Raw genomic sequence first — 25,349 nt, forward strand, 5'->3', positions numbered from 1 at the left:
GGTACAATGCAATATTGATAGCTCTCATTCTAGCCCTTGAAATCCATGTTCTCACCCTCCACCTTTTGACTATCTAGCCAAATATATGGTTTTTATGCTTTTGTAAAGTTAGTACGCACTCAAGTTACAACCTCCAGTATTAGATTGCATTATTAGTTCTAGCCTCTATAACACACATCTCTGAAATTTCGGTGGCTTTATACAAATAGTTCATTTTATCCTAGGAAAGGCCCATTGTTGACATTCCTAATTGAATAAGTCTTGTTTGTCCCTGCCTCCATGGAAAGACTCATGGTCCTAGCTCCTTTCCTCTAATGGGATGCCTCTACTGGTTCTTCTACATTTGTACAGAAGACAAAATTACACAGGAGTGGAAGGCCACTCACCTCTTTATAAACCACTTTAGACCAGAAATGGCACACAGCTCACACTCCACTGGTGTCAACTGATAACATACCTTGTGCCATCATGTATAAAGGGTACCTGGAAATGCAGTACCTGGTGCAGCTACCACTTTCTAGCCATAAGTCAACATTATAGACACATATAGCCTCTTATTCTTTATTCAGATCTCTGTCCAAGTGCCTTTTAACAGAGATATTTTTGAGTATTGAATCTCTAATATAGCAACTATCAGTCACTCTTTTTTATGATTTTTGTTTATTCATTTGACATATCACTATTTGACATAATATACAAACACATAAAATTATAGTATACATGGAGAAAAAAATATATATATATATACCCCCTCCATATTGTCCTCGAAATCTTGAGGGTAGTAACTTTTACCCAATGTTTAGCTCCCAGATCTAAAACAGTGCATCACACTTCCAATACTTTGTATATATTTCTGGGATGAATGAATAGTAAAAAAAAGTCAAAATATAAAACAATTAAGTAGAATTTAGTAAAATTGAGACATCTACTGCCTACAACAAAATGCACTTATAAGTACATCCCAAGAGAAAAATATAATTGGCCATATTCATACACATACAGAGATTAACAGTGATATATATTTTCTACTATTTTGTTATAGCAAAAATTAGGAGACATAAGCTTTTAAGAAAGAAATGACTAAATAGAATTAAAAGTCATACAACTAAATTATGAAATTTATTTATTATTAAACTATAAAATTAAATGATAGAGAAAATTGAGCTATACATTTCTGGAAAGAGCAAAATGTCAAAAACTAATCGTGCTAATTTAAAATAGGCTTAGAACAATCTGTGAAGAGTGGTGGCATGGATATAAATCTAAAGAAGTTTGATGGAGACTGTCCTGCTCTCCACTGACCTTCTCCCTCTTCTCCCCTGGAACTCAGCTCTTCTGCATTTTCCGGCCTCCTTTACAGTTTGGTGTGGCCATATAACTTATTTCTGATCAGTGGTCTGTGAATGGAATTGTGGACCCACACCGGGCTTGACACTTGAGAATCTCTCAGGCACTCTCTTCCATTCCCTTTTCCCTTCTACCATCTTGGTGCAGAAAGGTCATGACACATTGAAAGCTACAGAACCACATGATGGAGGGAGCATGCGTGCCCGCATTACCATGTGGAAGAGGGCCCCCTACTATAACAAAGCCCTGATTCAGAATTTTTGTTAACTAGAGATGACCTGCCACTGTGTTTGGAGCATTATGTATGCAGTGGTTTGCTGCAGTAGCTAGCACTCCCTTATCTAGAGAATATACATCAAATAAATACTTGTTATTTGGATACATGTACACATGAAAATTATCCACATGGGTTATACATTTCTCAAGACAGATGTGGCTTCTGCAAAAAAGGAGAAAGGATTAAGACATAGAGTGATAGACTGATTGATATTTCACTTTAATGAATCTTTTTCTTCTTGAATGGCCTCACTCTGCTGCATACTGTAAGGCTGGGAATGGAGAAAATTAATTTTAAAATTACCTGATAATGGTCTCTTAGACTTTACTGATGTAACTATCTTTCTGATGACTGAGGTCCATTCTGGGATGGGTTCAGTATTTCAGAATCCTAGTCCTCACTTATTGTCCTCCATGTATGTTCATGGAATTTTATATGTCCTGTGGTATAAGGTAGAAAATGGCCTTAGTTGAATAAGAACCCACTGGATCTTGGCCATCAGGGATGGTGTGGACTGTCCCTGACTTGGTTTCTGCTGAGGCAGGACAGCTACTATTTGAAATTTTTGGATACCATGTCAGTATTGTCATGTTCTTCCCAATGTACCCTTGACTTCACAGCCAGGGGTATGTTGGGAAGATGTAAAATATCTTTCTAAAAAAAAATAGGAAATTCTAAACCAGAAAGAAAATGATCGACATATTTGACATCATAAAAAAATATGCACCATGCAGAAAACTATAGGCATATGTTGAAATTTCACTTTTGGAAAATGCATACATATATAACAGGGGATTAATATTGACAATATATAACAGGAAACAATTCAGAGTGAAAACTATGGAGTCAAAAAATAATTTAATCTTATAATTGGCTAGTTAGGACCTTAAGAAATACTGTAGAACAATGAACATATGGAAAGGTGCTAAATCAAAATTAGTCAGAAAAATGTAAATCCAAACATGTAATCTAGATGGAAATGATAACTTTGGCAAATCTGCAAAGTGTAGCCAATATTGATGGGTGATTACATCAGGATCAAGGTAGAAAAGAGGTGGGTGGGGTAAGAATTTTCATCTAGGTATGGAGAATAACCTAAAGACACCAACAAAAGGAAGCTCTCTCAAGCCTTGGTCCTCAGGGACAGGAGGAGAAGCAGCAGCTTCCAGGATCCACAGCAGCTGAAGCTTCAAGGAGGATGGCAACTGTGAGATCGGTGTCCCAGGTAGAGGAATTGGACTTTGACAGTCTCAACCTGGCAGAGATGGTGTTGAGAGAATAAATACCCAGATCTCAGTGTGTTCCTCCCCTCTAGTCTTCTGATGAAATCCCTCATTGGCCAAACCATCCACAAAGCAGAGGGACAAGTAGCCTCCTTTGGTCACAGAGCAGCCTCGGAAGAGCAGATGTCCATGATGGGGAGGATAGAGACTCTTCAGCACAATGGGAATGTTAAAAACTTGTCCCCTTTCTGCATGGATGGTGGTGGCTAAATTAGTCTAGAATTGTTTAGCATAAAAATCAGCATTTTGTATCAAAATGCAAAAATCATTTATCATTTGGATAAAAATTCCTTCCTGGGAATCTGTCCTATAAAAGTAAGCAAATATGTGAAGAAAGATATTTGTACAAGGCACACATTTTTTCAAATAGTTATCAAGATTCAACAATGGTACTGTTAAGCTCACAGGTAATTTATTGTAAAATTGATGACATATCCAGCCTATGGAATAAGACCCATTCTCCATGCACTGAATGGGTATGATTCTTAAGATACATTACTGAGACAAAAATGCACTTTGTATGTCAATACTTTATTTTCTCATTAAAAAAGAGGTTTGAATTACGTAACTCCAGATTTCCTAACTATAACATTAGAGGTTTACATTTTCTGAACTCGGTGTCAAACAAGTACAGGCATCATTTCTTAACAAACAGTAACCTAAGGTAGAAAAAAGGCAGTCAAAACCATGTTAAATGCCAATTTTACTGTATCTAATCTGTTTAATAAGCCTAATTTTTTATCCATCCCAAGAAAATAGTTTTATTCATTCTATTTCTTAAAATTTTATCCTTTGAATACATTTAAGAAAGCACGAAACCAGCCCTGGTGTCTAGTGGTTACGATTTGGTGCTCATACGTCTGTGGTCCAGGTTTGATTCCCAGTTAGGGAATCATCTGTCACACTGTGGGGGCTGCATGTTGCGGTGATGCTGAAAGCTATGCTACTGGTATTTCAAATACCAGCAGGGTCACCCATGGTGGACAGGTTTCAGTGGAGCTTCCAGACTAATGCAGACTTGGGAGAAGGACCTGGCCACCCACTTCTGAAAAGATTGGCCATGAAAACCCCGTGACTAGCAGTGGAGCATTGTCTGATATTTCACCAGAAGGTGAGAGGAAGGCATAGAAAGACTGGGGAAGGGTTCCACTCTGCTGGACAAAAAGTTGCTAGCAGTCAGAATTGGCTTGATGGCATGAGCAACACAAAAAGGCAGAAAATGTATGAAAAAATGATGCAAGCTTTTCTACTTAATCCATGTTAGTTAATTCCTAAACTTGAATGAAGTATTCCAATCACAGTCCTTAATGTACTTTGAAGGATGTAGAAAACCGAGGCCTTGATACCATGGGATAGAATTGATTTATCTGGCCAAATATTGGTGGGATCACTATCATAAACACAGGAATAAATAAGACATTTAAAAATTTTAAATGATTTCAGAGCATGGCTACATATTTAGCACTATGAGGACATGCATTTGAGCTCTTCCATTTCTGTGTTTAAGTCTAGATACAAGGAATTTTGAGCAGTGATTGTTCCTGCATGTCTAGGAATTCTACATATTAGATAACATATATAATTTAACAAATAATTTTCCCAAGTGCATAGTTTTTGTAAATTCTTATTAGTAGAGGTTATGGAAAATGGTATTTTGAAAACATTATCTAACAAGATAATTAATTCTTCTAAAATGTGTTTAAAGAAATCTGTTTGGTTTGAGATAGAATAATTAAAAACAACTCTTTGGAAGAATATGATCCACACCACGTTTTGTTTTATTTTGTTCCATTTTGTTCTCCACGTCTAGGGTGTTGTAAATGGAGCAATCAAATGTGTGGATTGTTATGGTTCAGCAAATTGAGGGGTGATATATAGTCTTCTCAGTTACTTTAAATGTAGAGTGTGCATATTTTATTCATTCAGTTTTACTGCAACAAAATATTAAAAATTGGTTTTCCAATATTGTTTCCCAAAACACTACAAGATCTTTATTTTATAGGCATGAACTAATCAAGTCTATCAAGAGGAAAAGGAACTCTGTACTTTTGAAATCATCTGATCATTTGATTCTTCACAAGTTGGACACAGCCCACTGGAAATGGTAGACATGCCACCATGTCTGTGGATTTATGGAACAAGTTCAACAAGGCACAATATACTGCAAATACCCCTCCCTGCATCCAAACACCCCACCTCACAGTGGGATGTTTCTGGTGTTAAGATATTGTCCATTCCACTTAAATCAACACCATTCAGCTCACAATCCTCACTCACCTGGTCTCCCTGCCTCCAGTGTTGCACTTCCCCAATTGATTTTTGCCAATTTAACATTTCTAAAATGCAAGTCTGATCATTTCACTACTGTTTGTAAAACTATGGGTCACAGAGGGCAAGAAATGAGTTTATATAGTAAAGCAGGAAAGGAGTTGTCTTTGGAAAATTTACTTCTCCTGTTTGCTCAACCACCCTACCTTTGCTCTGCTGTGCTTTTTCTGTGAGATCATGTCCTTGAGCATGTGTCCCTTGCCCCAACCTCCTATATTCATCTGAGGGCAAGATCTAGTCACAATTCAGCACTAAATTCTAGGGTCTGCTCTCAGCAACTTTGTATGATGAAACTCACATGTCACAGGCAGAAATGATGTGTACTTATAAGATTTGTACCCTTTCCGCATGAGAATCAAGGCATATCATACACTTTATAGCACCTGTTTGCATATAAAACTACAACTAAAGTTTTGATTACTTCAGGACTCCAGCTGTGTAGTATTCAGATTTTTATTTTATTTAGCTATTATTTTGTATTGTAATATGCATAAGAAATATTTATTTCATAATTGAATAAATAAATCAGTTTGAATATTTGATATCCTCTCTCTCTTTCTTTGTATGATAAATTAGCATACTTCAAATTCAACTCAGATATTACCTCATGCAAAAAACCTTTCTTAAATTTTCCTTCCACTCCAAGTTTATGTTTTTCCCACAGTCCCAAATACAATTCTGGATCTTAAACCTACTGTTTGGTGGGGACTATTCACCACCACTGGAAGCCTTCAGGGGTGGATAATGTGGAACAATGTAGCCTAAACAAGGTGGGCACACATCAGATTTTCTCTGTAATAATTAGCCATGTTGAAATGATCATATTTTCCAAGATGTTATGGCACTTCCATTGCGACCAAAGAAAATACAAGCTAAAAAAGGAGGGAAGATTGACATTTTAATAATTTTATAGAATAATTTTACATTTACAGAAAAGTAGCATGAATAATAAAGGTACAAACTACAGCCACATACCCTTTACCCAGACTCGCTAATTGTTAACATTGTACCTCTTTTGTTTCATCACTTGTCTCTCTCTTTCCATGTCTCTCTTTTAAGTCAATTTTATAGTATCTTGTGACCTTTTTGTTCTACATACCTTTATTATGTATTTCTCTCAACTTCAGTAAATGAAACATCAATACAATATGATTGTACAATACATTTTAGACAGAGAAGGATTAGAAAATTGAAAAGTTTTCCAGTATAGGGAAGAAATTATTAAAAGTATGAAAATGAGGTGATACATCAGGGTAAGAAAGTCTAAGGAATAGTCTTGGCACAAAATTCTAAACTTATGATGTGTAGAGAGAAGGAAAAACATGTTAATATCAAAGTTTTTTAGTTTATAGTTTTTTGAAAGACAAGTTCACATAACATTTTCTTCAGATGCAGTATGACATCTTTATTCCTTAGACTGACACTTAGATTAAAGGGTTTAGCACAGGAATTGAGTAGGGTGTAAAAGATAGATGCCATCATATCCTTATCAGGGGTGTGGTAAGAGTTGGGGAGCATGTAAGTGTAAACAGCAGCCCCATAGAGGAAGATGACCATGGACATATGGGAGGAAAAACTGGCAAATGCCTTCTTCTAGCCCTCTGCTGAGTTCATCCTGTGGATGGTAAGGAGGATAAAGTAGTAACAGCCTGAAATGACTGTCACCAGAATGAGGAGCATAGAGTCACAGCACAGGTACATGAAAATCTCATATAGAGAAATGTCCAGGCAGGAGAGCTTCAATACAGCAGAAACTTTACAGAAGAAATGATGCATCTCTCAGGATCTGCAGGAGGAGAAAATCAAGGCGATGATAGTGAACAAGAAGCCATCCACTGAGCCCAGAAACCAGGAGCCAGATACCAGGAGGAGACACACCCTATGGTTCATGAAGACAGGGTAAAAGAGGGGATGCTAGATGGGCATGTAGCAGTCATAAACCATGGAGGCTAGAAGTAAAAATTCTGAATCTGCTAGTGTTTCATAGAGGAACACCTGCATCTCAGATTCGGGGGCTGAGATCTCATTAACATCCATGACCTGGTTGATGAGCATCTTGTGCACAGTGACAGGAATGTACATCATTTCCATGAAAGACAATTGGCTGCTGAATAAGTATATGGGGTGTGCAGGTAGGCATCAGAGTGTATCAGAAGGATCAGAACTGTTTGCAGACAAGATCAACAGGAAAACCACAAAAATGACCATACAGTGGAGAGTTGGCTTTTGGATTGACTGAAGATTCCCACCAGGATGAAACCTGAGTGTCCAGTGTCATTGACCACCCATGTTGTGTTTTCCATGAGGTTTCCCCACGCCACCAAAGAGAGCTTTGGGGTTAATGGGTCACTCATGGGATTTAAAGACCTGAAATGGATAAATGAATGTTTACTGAGAAAGTGTGTGTGAGTGTTTGTGAGCTTGTGTACACCAACTTTATTTTGCTAACCAGAGGAAGTCCCATAGACCTGTGTATTTGGGGATTACAAATTACTTATTATTTAATCAATTTAATAAAAAAAACTACTAATTCACAATTGTGAGTCAAAATAAAGAGTAAATTATGCTGAAGTTGACACAGTTCAGGTCATGATGGTTGCTAATGATAGATAGTGTCACATGTAAACATACACTGGGAATTTGCAGAGGTGCTGCCTTAAGAAAACAGAGAAAGTGAATCACTGGGAAAAGAGAAATCAAAATTGTATTTCTGGAGTGTTTGTTATATAAGTCTAAATTTAGTTAACCTCTCTAGTTTGTGGATCCAACTGCAGTCTTAAAAAACTCTTGGAGGTATATTCCAAGTAAGAAAGAATTAGAAAATAAGTGAAACATAGTTTGGGAAAATCCATACCAAATGTTTGAATCCCCTTTCCCATAGAATCTTCTTTGCCCCACAGCCTGCCCTAGGAATCTTTATGGTTGTGTGAAGGGAGGCGTGCACCCCCAGAAGCAGATCAGGGACCTGGCACTTGACTGAGCACTAGAGACTCAGGGGCATGGGATGGGGATCCCAGAATCTCAGCCCCACGGCACCCATGGACCAAATTTCACCTCCACTTGCCATTCCTTTGTTCAATCTACATAAAAAAAGGAAAGTTAATTTTTGACTTCAGATGTATTGACCATTTAGTGAGGTAAAATAATGCAAATACTGATACTATTACCAATTACAGGTGAATAAACACCTATACTTTTAGATTAAAGAGTTAATATCTTTGCTATTTATCATGCGGGATCTATGTAAGAGATAACTGTTAACATTATTATCTTATAGGAGATAGATTACTTCAGTTTTCTTATTTTACCATCTCTTCACAAGTTTAAGAATTTGGACTTACCTTCTATAGCTCCAGAGCACTTGCATATGCGCCTATGTGTGTGTATAAAGTAATATATATATATATATATATATATATATATATGTAAATTACCTGGACCCAAGTGGCACAAAATGTGACATGCCGTGCACATATGATTAGAGAAGTGATGATTTGATTCCCTCAGTTCTTGAGAATGCTGCCAGCACATAGCCTTTAGCTGTTGGCCTATTCTAGGAAATTGATCTTAGATACTGACTGCTGCTCATGCAAGATCACTCTTCATTCTTGGGTGCAGTGTGCACTGCATAATCAATGTGAGGGTATAAATTCTGAGCCAATAGTCCCAACTTAGTTTCAGTAACTCTAAAAGGCCATCACAGATTTAGAGCTCCCTGTGGGTTCAGAGAAGTTATCTGTAGTGCCTTCATTACATTCCTACTTCTTCCCAATATCTCTGTTTCTTTCCCTTATAGATGTTAATCTAAGATCAGCTCATAATAAATACCTGGACTCTAATCTACATCTCAGTATCTCAATCTGCAGCGAGTTTTTATTTTTCACCACAGTGAATGTTCTTTTAAGGCTGGGGAGTAGTAATGGTTACGTAAATAATATCTGACTAATGTTTGCTATTACCAAATACTTCTGAGGTGATTTTTTAGGGACATGGTTCTTGTATTTTGATGATAGACTAAGATAAACTGAGAGAAGGAATTAATAACTTTAAGAAGTGACTATTTCTTACAACATCTTTTAAAATATTGACAATTTGTATGGATTAAACATCATATATATAATATCTAAATAAATATTTTAATTAAAAATTTTATTGACAGGAATAGACAAAGTGTCCATCGATGTTTAAATGCTCAAGAGTAAAAGATGAATCTGATCCAATTTCTACTCAGTCTTTTTAATTTATGGATATAATTTTCAATATTTTCTACTCTCTCAAGTTTAAAGTTTATTACTTTCTAAAATTTTAAGAATTATGAGAATCAAGGGAATTCTATAGTCAATATTTTCCCTCAATTTTCAAAGTGGTTGAGTACCTATGAGTCGATTTAATATATATATTAAAATATTTAATAAATATTTAATATATACCTTTAAAAACTTTTTATTTAGGAATCTATCCATGAGGGTAAAATTAAGACATAGATATAAAGCATAATTCTTTGAAAATGGCAGTTTCAGGATGACTTTATATCCATTGTGCCCATCAGCTTGGATTAAGTTATATTTCAGTAACAAAATACTTCGTTTATCAAAATAGTTTACAATAACAAAATCATTGCTTAGACGTGATTCTGCTCAATGTCCTCTTCATTTCAGAACCCAGGCTAAAGAGGTAGCCATTCTCTGGGATTTTGCCAAGCTAATGGCAAAAGGAAGTGCTCTCTGGCTGTGAATTACACAATGGCTCATATAGCTTCGACTTGGAAATGCACGTTACTTCTGTTTATAAACATTGACCAAAAAGTCAAGACCAATCCTGACAGTAACGGAGGTGCGTTAGGTAATTTTCACATAGTTTTGGACTCTGCAGGAGTGAGCAATAATATTTTGAACAAAATACCACATACGACACCAGAGTAGAACATTACAAAGTATTGGCAACACACAAGTAATTTATATATTGAAATTTTAGAAATATTCACAATAAAATTATCAGCATCAAAGTGGCAAAGTGAACCATGATCCCTGTGTGTGTATTCAGGGCCATATGTGTGCATATGTGTGTGTGAGAGAGAGAAAGAGAGAGGGAAAGAGAAATGAGTTAGAGAGATTATTTCTTTTATTTGAGACTGAAACCTTTCTTTGCTATCAGTGTCATTGATTTAATCAGACAGCAGTAAATGTAGTGCTTGCTATAAATACCACCAGATTAATGTTTATTTGTTTATTATTTTTATTTGAACTATATTTGACATATAACACTGTAAATTTAAGGAGTACAACATGTTATATTAATACATCTGTATATAGTAATATAATTGCCATTGTGGCCATAATTAGAACCTCTGTCATGGAACACGGTTATCTTTCTTTTTTCAATTAATATTTTTTTCAATTTTTTTATCTTGTGACCCTCTTTACCCATTTATTTATTTTATTGAAATATATTCTTTCTTTTTAGTGGTGGAAATAATTAAGTTCTGGTCTCTTTAATGTTTGAAGACTACAATATAATACTGTTGTCTGTATTCACTATACTGTACATTAGACCTCTAGTGCTCATGTACTAGTTCTCATAAGTTTGTACCTTTAAACAACACTTGTACTGTCCCCCACCCAACACTTGTGAGCTATTGTCTTCTTGCCAATCACCTTTCTAATAAGGATGAGGTGATATCTTATTATGGTTTTGATTTGCATTTCCCTGCTAATCAATGATGCTGATCATATTTTCTTATACCTGTTGGCTATTTGGATGTATTCTTTAGAAAAATGTCTATTTACTTTCTTTGCTCATTTTTAATTGTGTTGGTTTTTTGTTTATTTATTTGTTTTTGAGTTGTATGAAATATTTATAGATTTTGGACAATAACCTCCTATCTGACATATGATTTGAAAAAAAATTTCTCCAATTTGTACGCTGCTTTTTCATTTTGTCAATCATTTATTTTCCTGTGCAGAAGCTTTTACGTTAGCTGTAGTCACATTTGGTGAGTTTTGCTTTTATGATTTGTGATTTTGGCGTCATATCCAAAAATTCATTATCAAGAGCAATGTTGAAAACTTTCCTTATGTTTTCTTCTAAGAATTTTATACCTGCAGGTCTTCTATTTAGGTTTGATCACTTTGAGTTAATTTTCATGAGTGGTGTAAGATAAGGGCCCTATTTTGTTGTTCTTTATATGCCTATCCAGTTTTCCAAACATGATTGCTGAAGAGAATATCCTTTCCCAATTGGGTGTTCTTGGCTACCTTGTTGAATCTTAGTTGACCGTATACGCAAGGGATTAATTCTGGGCTCTCTATTCTGTTTCATTGGTCTATGTATCTATTTTTATGCCAGTACCACATTTTTTTTTTTTTTACTATCACTTTGCAGTATAATTTGAAGTCAGGGAATGTGAGATCTCCAGTTTTGTTCTTTTTCTTCAGTTTTGCTTGGCTTTTCAGGGTCTTTGTGCTTTACTTCAAATTTTAGGATTATTGATTTCTATTTCTTTGAAGAATGCTACTGCACTTTTGATAGAGATTGCATTAAATCTATAGATAGCTTTGGGTAGGATGGACATTTTAACAATATTAATTCTCCCACTAATATGCATTAATATGGGATGTTTTTCTAATTTGTGTGTTTTCATTAATTTATTTCAGCCAATCTTGCAGTTTTTGTTAGACAGATCTTTCACTTTCTTGGTTAAATTTATTTTTGGAAATTTTATTATTTTTGATACTATTGTGAATAGGATAATTTTTCTTATTGCTTTTTCAGATATTTCATTTTTAATACATAAAAATGAAACTAATTTCTGTATTTTGATTTTGTATCCTACATCTTTAGTGAAATCAATGATTATTTCAAACAATTTTGTTGGAGTCTTCGGGATTTTTTATGTACAAAATAATAACATCTAAAAATAGTGAGAATTATACTTTTTCCTTTCAAATTTGGTTTCCTTTTATTTCTTGGTCTTGTCAAATTGCTATAGTTAGAACTTCCAGTACTATATTGAACAAGAGGAGTGAGAATGGGCATCCCTGTCTTGTTCCTGATCATGTAGAGAAAGCTATTGAGATGATGATGTGGTTCTTATGTTTTTCTATTAATGTGATGAATCACATTTATTGATTTGGAAATGTTGAAAGATTCCTTCATCCCATGATAAATCCCACATAGTCATAGTGTATAATCATTTTAAGATGTCCTTTAATTTTGTTTTCTAATATTTTGTTGAGAATTTTGTATCTATATTCATTAGGAATATTGGTGTATAGTCTTATTTTTCTGTCTGTGGTGTTCTTCTCTGACTTTAGTATCATGGTAATGCTGGCCTCAAAGAATGAGTTTAAATGTGTTCCCTTCTTCTCAACATTTTGGAAGAATTTGAAAAGATGTGGTGTTAATTCTTCTTTTAATGTTGGTTACAGAAATTTCCATACTGTTTTCCATAGTGGCTGGGACAGTTTGCATTCCCACCAGCAGTATATGAGCATTCCATTTTCTCCACATCCTCTCCAACATTTGCTATTTTTTGTCTTGTTAATTATAGCCATTCTGAGGGGTGTGAGGTGGCATCTCACTGTAGTTTTGATTTGCATTTCCTTAAAAATTAGTGACATTGAACATCTTTTTGTGTGCCTGTCGGCCACCTGTATATCTTTTTTAGAAAGGTATCCTCTGCCCATTTTTTGATTGGGTTGTTTATTTTTTTGTTATTGAGGTGTATGAGTTCTGTGGGTTGTCTTTTCATTTCATTAATGGATTCCTTTTCCTTGCAGAAGATTTTTAGTCTGATGTAGTCCCATTTGTTTATTTTTTCTTTTGTTTCCCATGCCTGAGTAGACATGGTAATCAAAAAGATGCTGCTGAGACCCATGTCAAAGAGTCTACTGTCTTGATTTTCTTCTAGGAGTTTTATGATTTCAGGTCTTACCATCAAGTCTTTAATCCATTTTGACTTAATTTTTGTTTATGGTGTGAGGTAATGGTCTATTTTCATTCTTTTGCATGTGGCTATGCAATTTTCCCAATATCATTTATTAAAGAGACTTTCCTTTCTCCATCATGTGTTCTCGGCTCCTTTGTGAAAAAGTAACTGTCTTTAGATTTGTTGTTTTACTTCTGGGCTCTCAATTCTGTTCCATTGATCCATGTGTCTGTTTTTGTGTCAATACCATGCTGTTTTGATTACCATAGCTTTGTAGTCTATTTTGAAGTCAGGATTTATGATGCCTCCAGACTTGTTCACTTTTCTCAAGATTGCTCTGGCTATCAAGGGTCTTTTGTTCCATCTAAATTTTAGGATTCTTTGTTCTATTTCCATGAAAAAATGACATTGGGATTGTGTTGAGTCTGCATATTTCTTTAGGCAATATGGACATTTTAACCATGTTGATTCTTTCAATCCATGAGCATGGACCCTGTTTCCATTTCTTTGTCTTCTCCAATTCGTTTCAATAATGTTGTATAGTTTTTAGTATATAGATCTTTCACCTCCTTGGTTAAATGTATGCAAAGATATTTTATTCCTTTTGTAGCACATGTAGATGGGATTATTTTCCAGTCTTCTCTTTCTGCTAGTTCTTTATTAGTGTATGGAATGCAACTGATTTTTGTAAGTTCATTTTGTACCCTGCAACTTTGTTGTAGTTGTTGATTATTTCTAATAGTTTTCTGGTAGATTCTTTAGGCTTTTCTATATATAGAATCATGTTGTTGGCAAATAGTAAGTGTTTTACTTCTTCCTTTCCAATTTGGATACATTTTATTTCTTTTTCTTGCCTAATTGCTCTGTACGTAACTTCCAGTACTATGTTGAATAGGAATGGTGAAAGTGGGCACCCTTGTCTTGTTCCTGTTCTCAGAAGGATGACTTTCACTTTTAAACAATTAAATATAGTTTTGGCTGTGGGTTTTTCATACATGGCCTTTATTATTTTGAAGTAAGTTCCTTCTCTATCCATTTTTGAGAGTTTTGTTTATCATATAAATCAATGTTGGTTCTTGTGAAATGCTTTCTCTCCATCTACTGAGATGATTGTGTGGTTTTTATTTCTCATTTTTTTTTAATGTGGTGTATCATATTAATTGATTTGTGGATGTTCAGCCATCTCTACATTCTGGGTATAAATCCCACTTGGTCATGGGATATTATCATTTTAATGTGTTATTGTATTCAATTTGTTATTATTTTGTTGAGGATTTTTGCATCTATGTTAATCAGCGATGTTTTCCAGTAATTCTACTTCTTTTTGTTGTCCTTGTTCACTTTTGGTATCAGGGTAATTTTGGCCTCAGAATGAGTTCAAAAGTGTTTCAACCTCTTCAGTTTTTTGGAGTAGTTTGAGAAGGATCGATATTAACTATTAGTTGAATGTTTGGTAGAATTATCCAGGGAAGCCATCTGGTCCTGAAATTTTGTTTTTTGGTAACTTTTTGAATGCTATTTCTATCTCTTTATTAGTGATTGGTCTATTCAGCTTCCCTATTTCTTCTTGATTCAGCTTTTGAGCTTGTATAAGAATTTACCCATATCTTCTAGGTTATACAATTTGTTGGCATATAGTTTTTCATAGTATTCTCTTATAATCCTTTGTACTTCTGTGGTATCCACTGTAATTTCTATTATTTCATTTTTAATTTTATTTATTTGTGCCTTTTCTCTTTTTTGTTTTTAGTGAGATTGGCTAAGGGTTTGTCAATTTTGTTTATCTTCTCAAAAAACCAGGTCTTAGTTTCACTGATTCTTTCTATCTTTTTTTTTTTTTAGGCTCTATTTCTCTTATTTCTGCTCTAAGTTTTATTCTCCCTCCTTCGGATGACTTTGGGTTTTGTTTGTTCTTCTATTTATTTTTCTTGTTTGTTGAGTTATACCTGTATTGCTATAAATTTCTCCCTTAGTAGCATTTTTGCTGTTCCCCATAAGAGTTGGTATGTTGTGTTTTCATTTTCATTTGTCTCAAGGTGTTTTTTGATTCCTCCTTTGATTTTTTCATTGATCCAATGATTGCTTAGCAGCATGTCGTTTAATCTCCACATATTTGTGCCTTTCCCAGCATTTTTCTTGTAATTGAATTCTAGTTTCATAGCATTGTGGTTGGAAATGTTGCTTGATGTGATTTGAATCTTGTTAATTTATTCAGTCTTGTTTTGTTTTTCAACATATGATCTATCTCTGAGAATGTTCCATGGGCACTTGAGGAAAATGTGTATTCTGCTGATTTTGGATGGAATGTTCTATATATATAAAATCCATCTGGCCTAATGTTCATTTAAGACCACTGTTTCCTTGTTGACTATCAGTTAAACGAGCTATCCATTGATGTAAGTGGTGTGTTGAGGTCCACTACTATTGTCTCGTTGCTGTCAATTTCTCCCTTTAGGTCTGTTTGTAGTTGCTTTATGTACTTTGGTGCTCCTGTGTTAGGTACATATGTACTCATAAGTCTTATGTCCTCTTGACGGAATGTCCCTTTTAGGATTATATAATGCCCCGCTTTATCTCTCGTTTTCTTTTTTATCTTGAGGTCTACTTTGTCTGACATCATATGATCCGGCTACCCCACTAGTGGATATTTATACAAAGACCATGAAATCAACAATACAAAGAGGTTTATGCACCCCTATGTTCACTGCAGCTTTATTCTCAATAGCCAAGATTTAGAAGCACTCCAACTGACAAATGGATAAAGAAGATGTGGTATATATTAACAGTGGAGTACTACTCAGCCATCAAAAATACAAAATCCTCCTATTTACAACAATATGGATGGATATCAAGGATATTATGTTTTAAAAAAATAAGCCAGAGAGAGAAAGACAAACATCATATGATTTCACTCATATTGGAAGATAAGCACATGGATAAGGAGAACAAATTAGTGGTTACCAAATGAGAAGGGGCTGGGAGGGTGGGCAAAATGGATAAAGAGGCTCTTATGTATAATGATGTGTTAAAAACTACAGTATTCATGGTGGGCGTGGTGTAGTTTATACAGAAACTGATATATAATAATGTACTCCTGAAAATATACATTGTTATAAGCCAGTAGGACCTCAATAAAATAGTTTTTAAAGAGAAATAAAACATAACTTAAAAGATGAAAAAAAAACGTTGGTTAGAATTCTCTAGTGAAGCCATCTGGTCCTTCAGTTTTCCATGTTGGGAGGTTTTTCATTACTAATTCAGTTTCTTTGCTCATTATCGATCTGTTCAGATTTTCTATTTGTTTCCTGATTCAATCTTGGTAGCTTGTGTATTTCCAGAAATATATTCATTTCTTCCAGGCTATCTAATTTGTTCACATATCATTGTTCATAATAGCCTTTTATAAGCCTATGTATTTCTGTACTATCCGTTAAAATGTTGCCTCTTTTATATCTACTTTTATTTATTTGAGTCTTCTCTCTCTTTTCCTTAGTTATTCTAGCTAACTTTGTCAATTTTGTTTATATTTGTGAAGAACCAGCTCTTGATTTTATTGATCTTTTCTATTGTTTTTATCTCTATTTCCTTTATTACCATTCTGATCTTTATTATTCTTTTACTTCTGCTATCTTTGGTTTTTATTTTTCTACTCCCTCAAGGTGAAAAGCTAGGTCTTTTATTTGAGATATTTCTAATTTTTTAATATATGCATTGATTATTATAAACTTTCTTCTCAACATTTCTTTACGGTGTCCTATAATTTTGATATATTGTATTTCTATTTTCAACTGTTTCAAGGTAACTTTTTATTTCCCTTTTGATTTTTTCTTTAAGCCATTGGTTTTCAAGGTTTTTTTACTTTCAACATATATGCAGATTTTTCAGCTTTCAGCTTGCTGTTGAATTCTAGTTCCATACTATCACGGTGAGACAAAATAGTTGGTATATTTTCAATCTTCTTAAATTTTCTGAGATTTGTTTTGTGTTCTATTTTATGATCTATCCTAGATAACATTCCTTGTGCACCTGAGAAGAATGTGTATTCTCCTTCTGTTGGATTGAATGTTTTATATATTCATGTTAAGTCCATTTGTTCTAAAGTGTGGTTCAATTCCAACATTTGCTTGTTTATTTTCTGTCTGGATGATCTATCCATTGCCAAGAATGGGGTAATAAATTCTCCTACTATTACTGTATTGCTGTCTATTTCTCCCTTCGGATCTGGTAGTATTTGCTTAATATATTTAGGTACTCCAATATTGGGTGCATATGTGCTTATGATTATTATATCTACTTGATGTGTTGACAGCTTTATCATTGTTATCATTTTTTAATTGAAGTCTATTTTGTCTGATATAAGCAGGGATATCTCCACTTTCTTGTGGTTTTCACCTGCATAGAATATCTTCTTCCATCTCTTCACTTTGAGCCTATTTGTGTCTTTAGAGCTGAAACGTCTCTCCTGTAGGCAGCAAATAGTTTGACCTTGTTTTCTTATTCTTCTGACTGTTCTGTGCCTTTAGATTGGTGAATTCAATCCACTTCCACTTAGTATAATTACTGAAATGTAAGGATACACTACTTACGTCTTATTGTTTGTCTTCTGACGGTTTTGTTTCTCAATTCTTTCTTTCCTTTTTTTTTTTTGGTTTCTGACTACTTTTGTAAGTTTTGGTCTTCCGTGGCACTATTCTGAGTCTCTCTTTTTTATATTTGATGACTACACTCTAAATTTTTCTTTGTGGTTACCATCAGGCTTACATGAAATATCTCACAGTTGAAATACTCCATTTTATACAGATAGCAACATACTATTTATAGGCTTTGTTTGCTTACTGAAGCCTCCAGAATTTTATAGCTCTTATTTTACCTTTTTGATATTAAAATTTACATCATTTTTGTCCTTAATTTATTAGCAAATTATGGTAGCTACCATTATTTTTAATGATTTTCCTTTAACCTTTATAATATAATTAAGTGGTTATCACATCATTCTAATATAGAGTTACGTTTTTTATATTTGTGTCTCCTCTTTAGCAGTGTTGTGTGTTTTCATATCATTAATATGCCTCTTTTTACTTAACCTTGAAAAAGTCTTTCTTGGTTGCCTTTAAGATTCTTTTTACATCATTGATTTTTTACAGTTACGTCACCATGAGTCAGACAGAATATCATTTTGAATGGGCATAATATGGTGCATTATTAGCTTAATGGGCTTGCATATCTAACTTCTTCCCTAGATTTGGTAAGTTCTCAGTTATCATTTACTTGAATAAATCCTCTCCCCACTTTTCCCTCCTTCTGGTACACCAATTACAAGCATACCTTGTTTTATTGTGTTTCAAAGGTATTGCACTTTTTACAAATTGAAGGTTTATAGCAACCTTCTCTCAAGCAAGTCTATCAACACCATATATCTAGCAGCCTTTCCTCACTTTGGGTCTCTGGGTCACATTTAGATAGTTCCCACAATATTTGAAGCATTTTAATTATTACTATATTTTTATGGTGATCTATGATCAGTGATCTATGCTGTTACCATTGTAATTTTTTGGAGCACCACAAACTGTACCCATATAAGATGACAAACTTAATGAATACATATGTGTGTTCTGACTGCTTCACTGACCAGCTGTTTCCTATCTCTCTCCCTCTTCTCAGCCTCCCTGTTTCCAGATAAACAACAATATTGATATTAGGACAATTCATAACTCTACAATGGCCTCTAAGTGTTCAAGTGAAAGAGAGTAACACATTTTAATTTTAAATCCAAAGCTATAAATAACTGTTTAGTGAGGAAGGCATGTCAAAAGCTGAGATAGGCCAAAGGCTAAGCCTCCTGCACCAGTTAACCAAGTTGTGCATACAAAGGAAAAGGTCTTGAAGGAAATTCACAGTGCTTCTCCAGGGAACATGTCAACAATAAGAAAGTGAAATAGTCTTATTGATGATATGGGGAAAGTTTTAGTGGTCTGGATAGAAGAACAAACCGTTCACAACTTTCCCTTAAGCCTAAGCCTGATCCAGAGCAAGGCCCTAACTCTCTTCAATTCTGTGAAGGCTGAGAGACATGAGGAAGCTGCAGAAGAAAAATTTGAAGCTAAAAGGGGTTCATGAGGTTTAAGAAAAGAAGCCATCCATAACATAAAAGCTCAAGGTAAAGCACCGAGTGTTGATGTAGCAGCTGCAGCAAGTTATCCAGAAGATCCAGCTAATATAATAAATTAAGGTGGCTACACTAAACAGATTTTTAATTTTAGATAAAACAACCTTACATTCAAAGAAGATGCCATCTAGGACTTTCATGGCTGGAGAGGAAAAATCATTGCCTGACTTTAAAGCTTCAAAAGACAGGTTGACTTTCTTCCTAGGAGGTAATGCAGCTGGTTGAAATCAATGCTCAATTATCATTCCAAAAAATCTTAGGACCCTTAACAATTATGCTAAACCTACTCTGCCTGTATTCCATAAATGGAACAACAAAAACTGGATGACAGCGCATTGCCTTACAATATGGTTATTTGAACATTTTAAGCCCACTGTTGAGACTTATTGCTTAGAAAAGAAAGATTTTTTCAAAATATTACTGCTCTTTGACAATGCACTTAGTCACCCAAGAACTCTGATGGAGACGTGCAATGAGATTAATGTTATTTTCATGCCTGCTAACACAATATCCATTCTGCAGGCTATGGATCAAGGAGTAATTTGACTTTCAAGTCTTATTATTTAAGAAATATATGTTATAAAGTTATAGCTGTCATACATAATGATTCTGCTGATGGTTCAAGACAGAGTAAATTGATAGTCTTCTGGAAAATATTCACCATTCTAGATACCATTAAGAGCACTTGTGATTCGTGGGAAGTTGCTAAAATATCAACCTCAACAGAAGTTTGGAAGAAGTTGATTCCAGCCCTCATGGATGACTTTGAGGGATTAAAGACCTCGCTGGATGAAGTACCTGCAAATGTGGTGAGAATAGCAAGAAAGTTAGAATGAGAAGCAAAGCCTGAAGTTATGTGACTGAATTGCTGAAATCTCATGATACAGTTTTAATTCATGAGGAGTTGCACGTTATGGATAAACAAAGAAAATGTTTTCCTGAGATGGAATCTACTCCTGGTGCAGATGCTGTGCAGATTGTTGAAATGACATCCAAAGATAGACTATTACATAAACATAGTTGTTAAAGCAGTGACAGGATTTGAGAGGCTTGACTCCTACTTTGAAAGAAGTTGTATTTGTGTAAAATGCTATCAGACAGCATCGTATGTTCCACAGAAATTGTTTTGAAAGGAAGAATCAATCAATGTGAAAAAATATGTTGCCTTATTTTAATAAATTGCCAGGGCTGCCCCACCCTTCGGGGTCCACCACCCTGATCAGTCAGCAGCCGTCAACATTGAGGCAAGATCCTCCACCAGCCAAAGGCTTACAATTCACTGAACATTCAGATGATGCTTAACAGTTTTTAGCAATAAAGTATTTTTTTTTTTTTTGAGGAAGATTGGCCCTGGGCTAACATCTGCTGCCAATCCTTCTCTATTTTATATGTGAGACACCTGCCACAGCATGGCTTGATAACTGGTAGATAGGTCTGCACCCGGGATCTGAACTGGTGAGCCCCAAGCCACCAAATCAGAGTGCATGGAGTTAACTGCTATACCACTGGCCCAGCCCTGCTATAAAGTATTTTTTAACTTTTATGTACAGTGTTTTTAAAGATATAATGTTATTGCACACTTAGACTACAGTATAGTGTAAACATAACATTTACATGAACAGGGAGACCAAAAAATTGTGTGACTCACTTTGTTGAGATATTCACTTTATTGCTGTGGTCTGGAACGTAATTCACAATATCTCTGAGATATACCTGTGTCCTTATAGCTGCCTTTCTGATCACATCAGATAGCTCTCATAAGGTATCTTTACTTTCTAAAAATCTTTGTTCTCTCTGCTCTTCTGACTGGATTATTTTAATATTTATATTCTCCAAATCACTTATTCTTTGTTCCATTGGATCTTCCCTGTTACTGATGCTTCCTATTGAATTTTCAATTTCATTCATTGAATTCTTCAGCTTTAGAATTCCACTTTGGTTCTTCTTGGTAAAGAATTCCTTCTGTTCATTAATTTATTTTCTGGGTTCATCGAATTTCCTTTATCGGTTTTCTTGTACTCATTGAGTTCCTTCATAACAGCTATTTTGAATTCTTTGGTAGTTGGATTGCAATATTACATGCCTTTGAGTTCTGTTGCTGGATAATTATCACTTTATTTTTTGTGATACTATATTTCCTTGAATTTTGTAGTTTTTGATGATATGTGCTTCTCCTTTCATATCTTATTTAGCAGACATTTTTCTTAGTCAAGGATTTAAGTTTACTTTCACTTTGCCATTCAACAGTCTGGCAATTAGAAACTTGTCTCTTTTACTCCAAAAGGTGGCAATATATCTCAAGTTTGTGGTTTCTCCTATTGTAGTTGGATCTCTCAGATGGAATTAAGCACATAATAAAGGAGTTGACAGCAGAGTGAGGGATGTTTTGGGATTAGTACTTCGGGCTTTGGGGCTGCCCAAGGGCCCAGTAGGCATATCCTTAAGTCGGGCACCCCCCACCCAGAGAAAAGTGGGCAAACACCCTATTGAAGTCTTGAAGCAAACAGTAGGAGATGCCTTCCTTCAATATGTTTTGATATTCCTTTCTTACTCCTTTTCTTTCCCTCCCTCCCTTCAGTCATGTGGGTTCCTCCTTCAGAAATCTGAGTGCTTTTAGAAAGAAAAAGGTCCCTAAAGGTGCAACTCGCACCACTGTGACAGCCAGATAGTCAGTCACTCACTGCTTTTGCTTCCATTTCCTCTGATCTAGAGGTGACCAGATTTTACTGACAAACTCCAGGGCTTTGCAGTGTTACCTTAGCAGGGGACACATTGGTGAGTTTCTCTTTCTCCTCTGCCTCCAAACTCATCTTTATCCCATTCTTCTGGTGAACCAGGGTCTCTCGTAGGGAAAGCTGAGCCTCCACTAATTCTGTATCTCCTGTGGGTATTTACTCAGTTTTGAACTGTTCAGATTACCTTTTTCCTGATCACAGCAAGTGAGGGTGGGACAGGCTTGCTGACTCCCTTGGTTGGATTCTGCCCAATTTTGGATGCACTGGTGGGCAGAAACCTCTCAGGTGTACTGGTGTAATGTGCAGAGACACTTAAGTTTGGTTCTGAAAGTCCAATTAGTTGTAAGTCAAAGGGGAAAGAAAAAAGGAAAAAGCCAAGCTGCCATATTGCTGACATCATGCCTACATTAATTTAAATTTATTTACTAAGTTCTTCATGGTGAAGTGTTACTTTTTCCATATGGAAAATTAGAGAATTTAAAGGAAACTGTACTGTGTCAGCAACATCATTTTCTACCTGGCACCTTTTGTGCACTTTGTCTCAATGACCTTTCCTTAATGTCTTTCTTCTTTAGAGCATAGGAAAGATTAACTATTGGGGGAAGAAATTTGCTAAAAGGAAGAGAAATTTCCCATGATCTTTGAAATCACTCTCTGGAGACTGTAGGTACATGAAGGTCTTTTCTCCTGAACAGAGACCAGATGAGAGATACAGCTACCAGGTGGGAAAATCAGGTCCCCAAAAAGCCCTAGAATGACACTGGGAAGAGCTGATCTTAGGTACAGTACAAACAATGCACGCATGAAAATATTGAATTCATATTATAGACACAGTGCAACAAATGCTCCAAAGATTACCAGGATGAATTTAATGGACAGTTGTGTTATTACATGAGAAGTAAATAAAGGAAGGCCCTAAACAAAGAATTCAATCTAGTCCCACATGAAACAAGAATGACAGGTGGTTAGAACAGATTCTACCAAGGAATGGTAATCTGCAGTCTCTAATTGGAAAAAAATCTCATACTGAAGACAGCAGTACACTGTACTGTTACAAACAGGAGCTCACTAACAGCAGGATATCAATTTAGTGTAACAATATGAATAAACATCTTCAGTGGTATCAAAAATCAATTTTGTAATACAGCCACTGAAAGGGAGAATGTAGGAGCACCTTGTTCAAGCGTGTTCACTTAGGAAAATTAATTTAGCTGTTCCCCATTTATACACATTTCTGTAGACTTATGATATGTGCACTTTACCACAAATACTTGTTTGAAAAATGTGCATTTTCATTTTTATTTTCTTTTTGAAGTTAAAATATTACTATTTAAAGGTCATATTCATTCTTTTCTTCATATATAGATATGAATTAATATCTAGATATTCATATCTAGATAGAAACATTGTAAGAACGTACAATAATAATTTGTGTCCCCATTACTTTTCTACATATCACTTCATGCTTTTTTCTCAATTTTTATTTGAAATAACATTGGTTTATAGCATTATATAGATTTCAGATGAATGTCATTATAATTCATGGTCTGTGTATAATATGTCATGTTTACCACCTAAATCTAGTTTCCACCAGTCACCATACAAATGACCCCCTTTACCCATTTTGCCTCACTCCACCCACTTCCCCTCTGGTAACCACCAATCTGTATCTATATGTTGATTTGTTTTTCTTTCACACATGAGTAAAATTGTACAATAACTTTCTCCATCTGACATTTTATTTAGCATAATACCCTCAAGGTCCATTTATGTAGTCACAAATGTAAAAATTTTATCTTTTATGTGGCTGAGTAGTATTCCATTGTATATCTGCCATATGTATACATGTACATATACATATGTATCCCACATATTTTTTATCCACTCAGCAGTTGAAGGGCACTTAGATTGTTTCTATTCACATGTTGGCTATTGTGGAAAATGCTGCAAAAAACAGGTATGCATATATCTTTCTGAATTGCTGTTTTTGTATTCTTTAGATGAAAACTCAGAAGTAGCATAGATGGACCATGTGGTAGTTCTACTGTTAATTTATTGAGGAACCTCCATACTGTTTGCCTGATGGCACGAGTTTACATTCCCACCAGCAGTGCATCATGCTATTCTTTTCTCCGTATCCTCTCCAACATTTGTTATTTTCTGTATTTCTAGTACACATCATTCTGATGGGCATAAGGTGATATCTTATTTTCATCTTGATTTGCATTTCCTTAATAAATAGTGATGTTAAACATATTTTTATGTGCTTGTTGGCCATGTGTGTACCTTTTTTGAAAATACATATGTTTAGATTCTTTGCTCATTATTTACTTAAGTTGCTTGTTTTTTGTTGTTGAGTTGTATGAGTTATTTTTATATTTTGGATACTAACTCCTTATCAAATGTATGATTTGCAAATTTCTTCTTCTAGTTGGTAGATTGTCCTTTGTTGGTGGTGTCACTTGCTGTGCAGAAGCTTTTTAGTTTGATGTAGTCCCATTTATTTATTTTTGTTTTTGTTTCCCTTGCCTAAGAAAACTTATTTACTTATTTATTGAAGAAAATTATCCCTCAGCTAACATCTCCCACCAATCCTCCTCTTTTTGCTGAGGAAGTCTGGACCTGAGCTAACATCTGTGCCCATCTTGCCCCATTTTATAGGTGGGACGCCTACTACAGCATGGCTTGCCAAGTGGTTCTTATGTCCCCACCCAGGATCCAAACCAGTGAACCACCAGGCAGCCAAGGCAGAATGTGCAAACCTAACTGCAGCACCACCAGGCTGGCCACATGAGAAAATATATTTTAAAAGTACTGCTAAGATCAATGTCAAATTGTGTAGTGCCTGTGGCTTTGTGACAATTAATAAACAAAAGCTCCACTCCAGCAAATCAAGGCTGCTAAGTGAAACCAAAAACTTTCTAGTTTCTGTTTTTATTGCAAAGAGCCAGGACACTGAAAATGATATTCCTACAAATTTAAGTGCTTCAAACATCTTCAGCTGTCTAAGCAGCTTTTTCAATGTCCTCCAAGTTCTCAATGATGCAATTCTAAGGAAATACAGGGACTCTTCCCAATCCTCCATCTCAATTGGCTCAGAATTACTTCTACAGATTGGAGATGAATCTCTGTCTGTCCTAATTGACACCAAAGCCACACTCTTGGCTCAGTCTCACTGTGATAAAGCAGCCCCACCTCAGTGTGCTAAAGTGACTCAAATGATGGGGAGTTCTAACAAACCTCAAAAAGTTCCTGTTTCTGAACATATTCCCATTTGTTTAGGCCC

The sequence above is a fragment of the Equus caballus genome, unplaced genomic scaffold (assembly GCF_041296265.1).
Source record: "Equus caballus isolate H_3958 breed thoroughbred unplaced genomic scaffold, TB-T2T haplotype2-0000440, whole genome shotgun sequence".
Taxonomy (NCBI): Eukaryota; Metazoa; Chordata; class Mammalia; order Perissodactyla; family Equidae; genus Equus; species Equus caballus.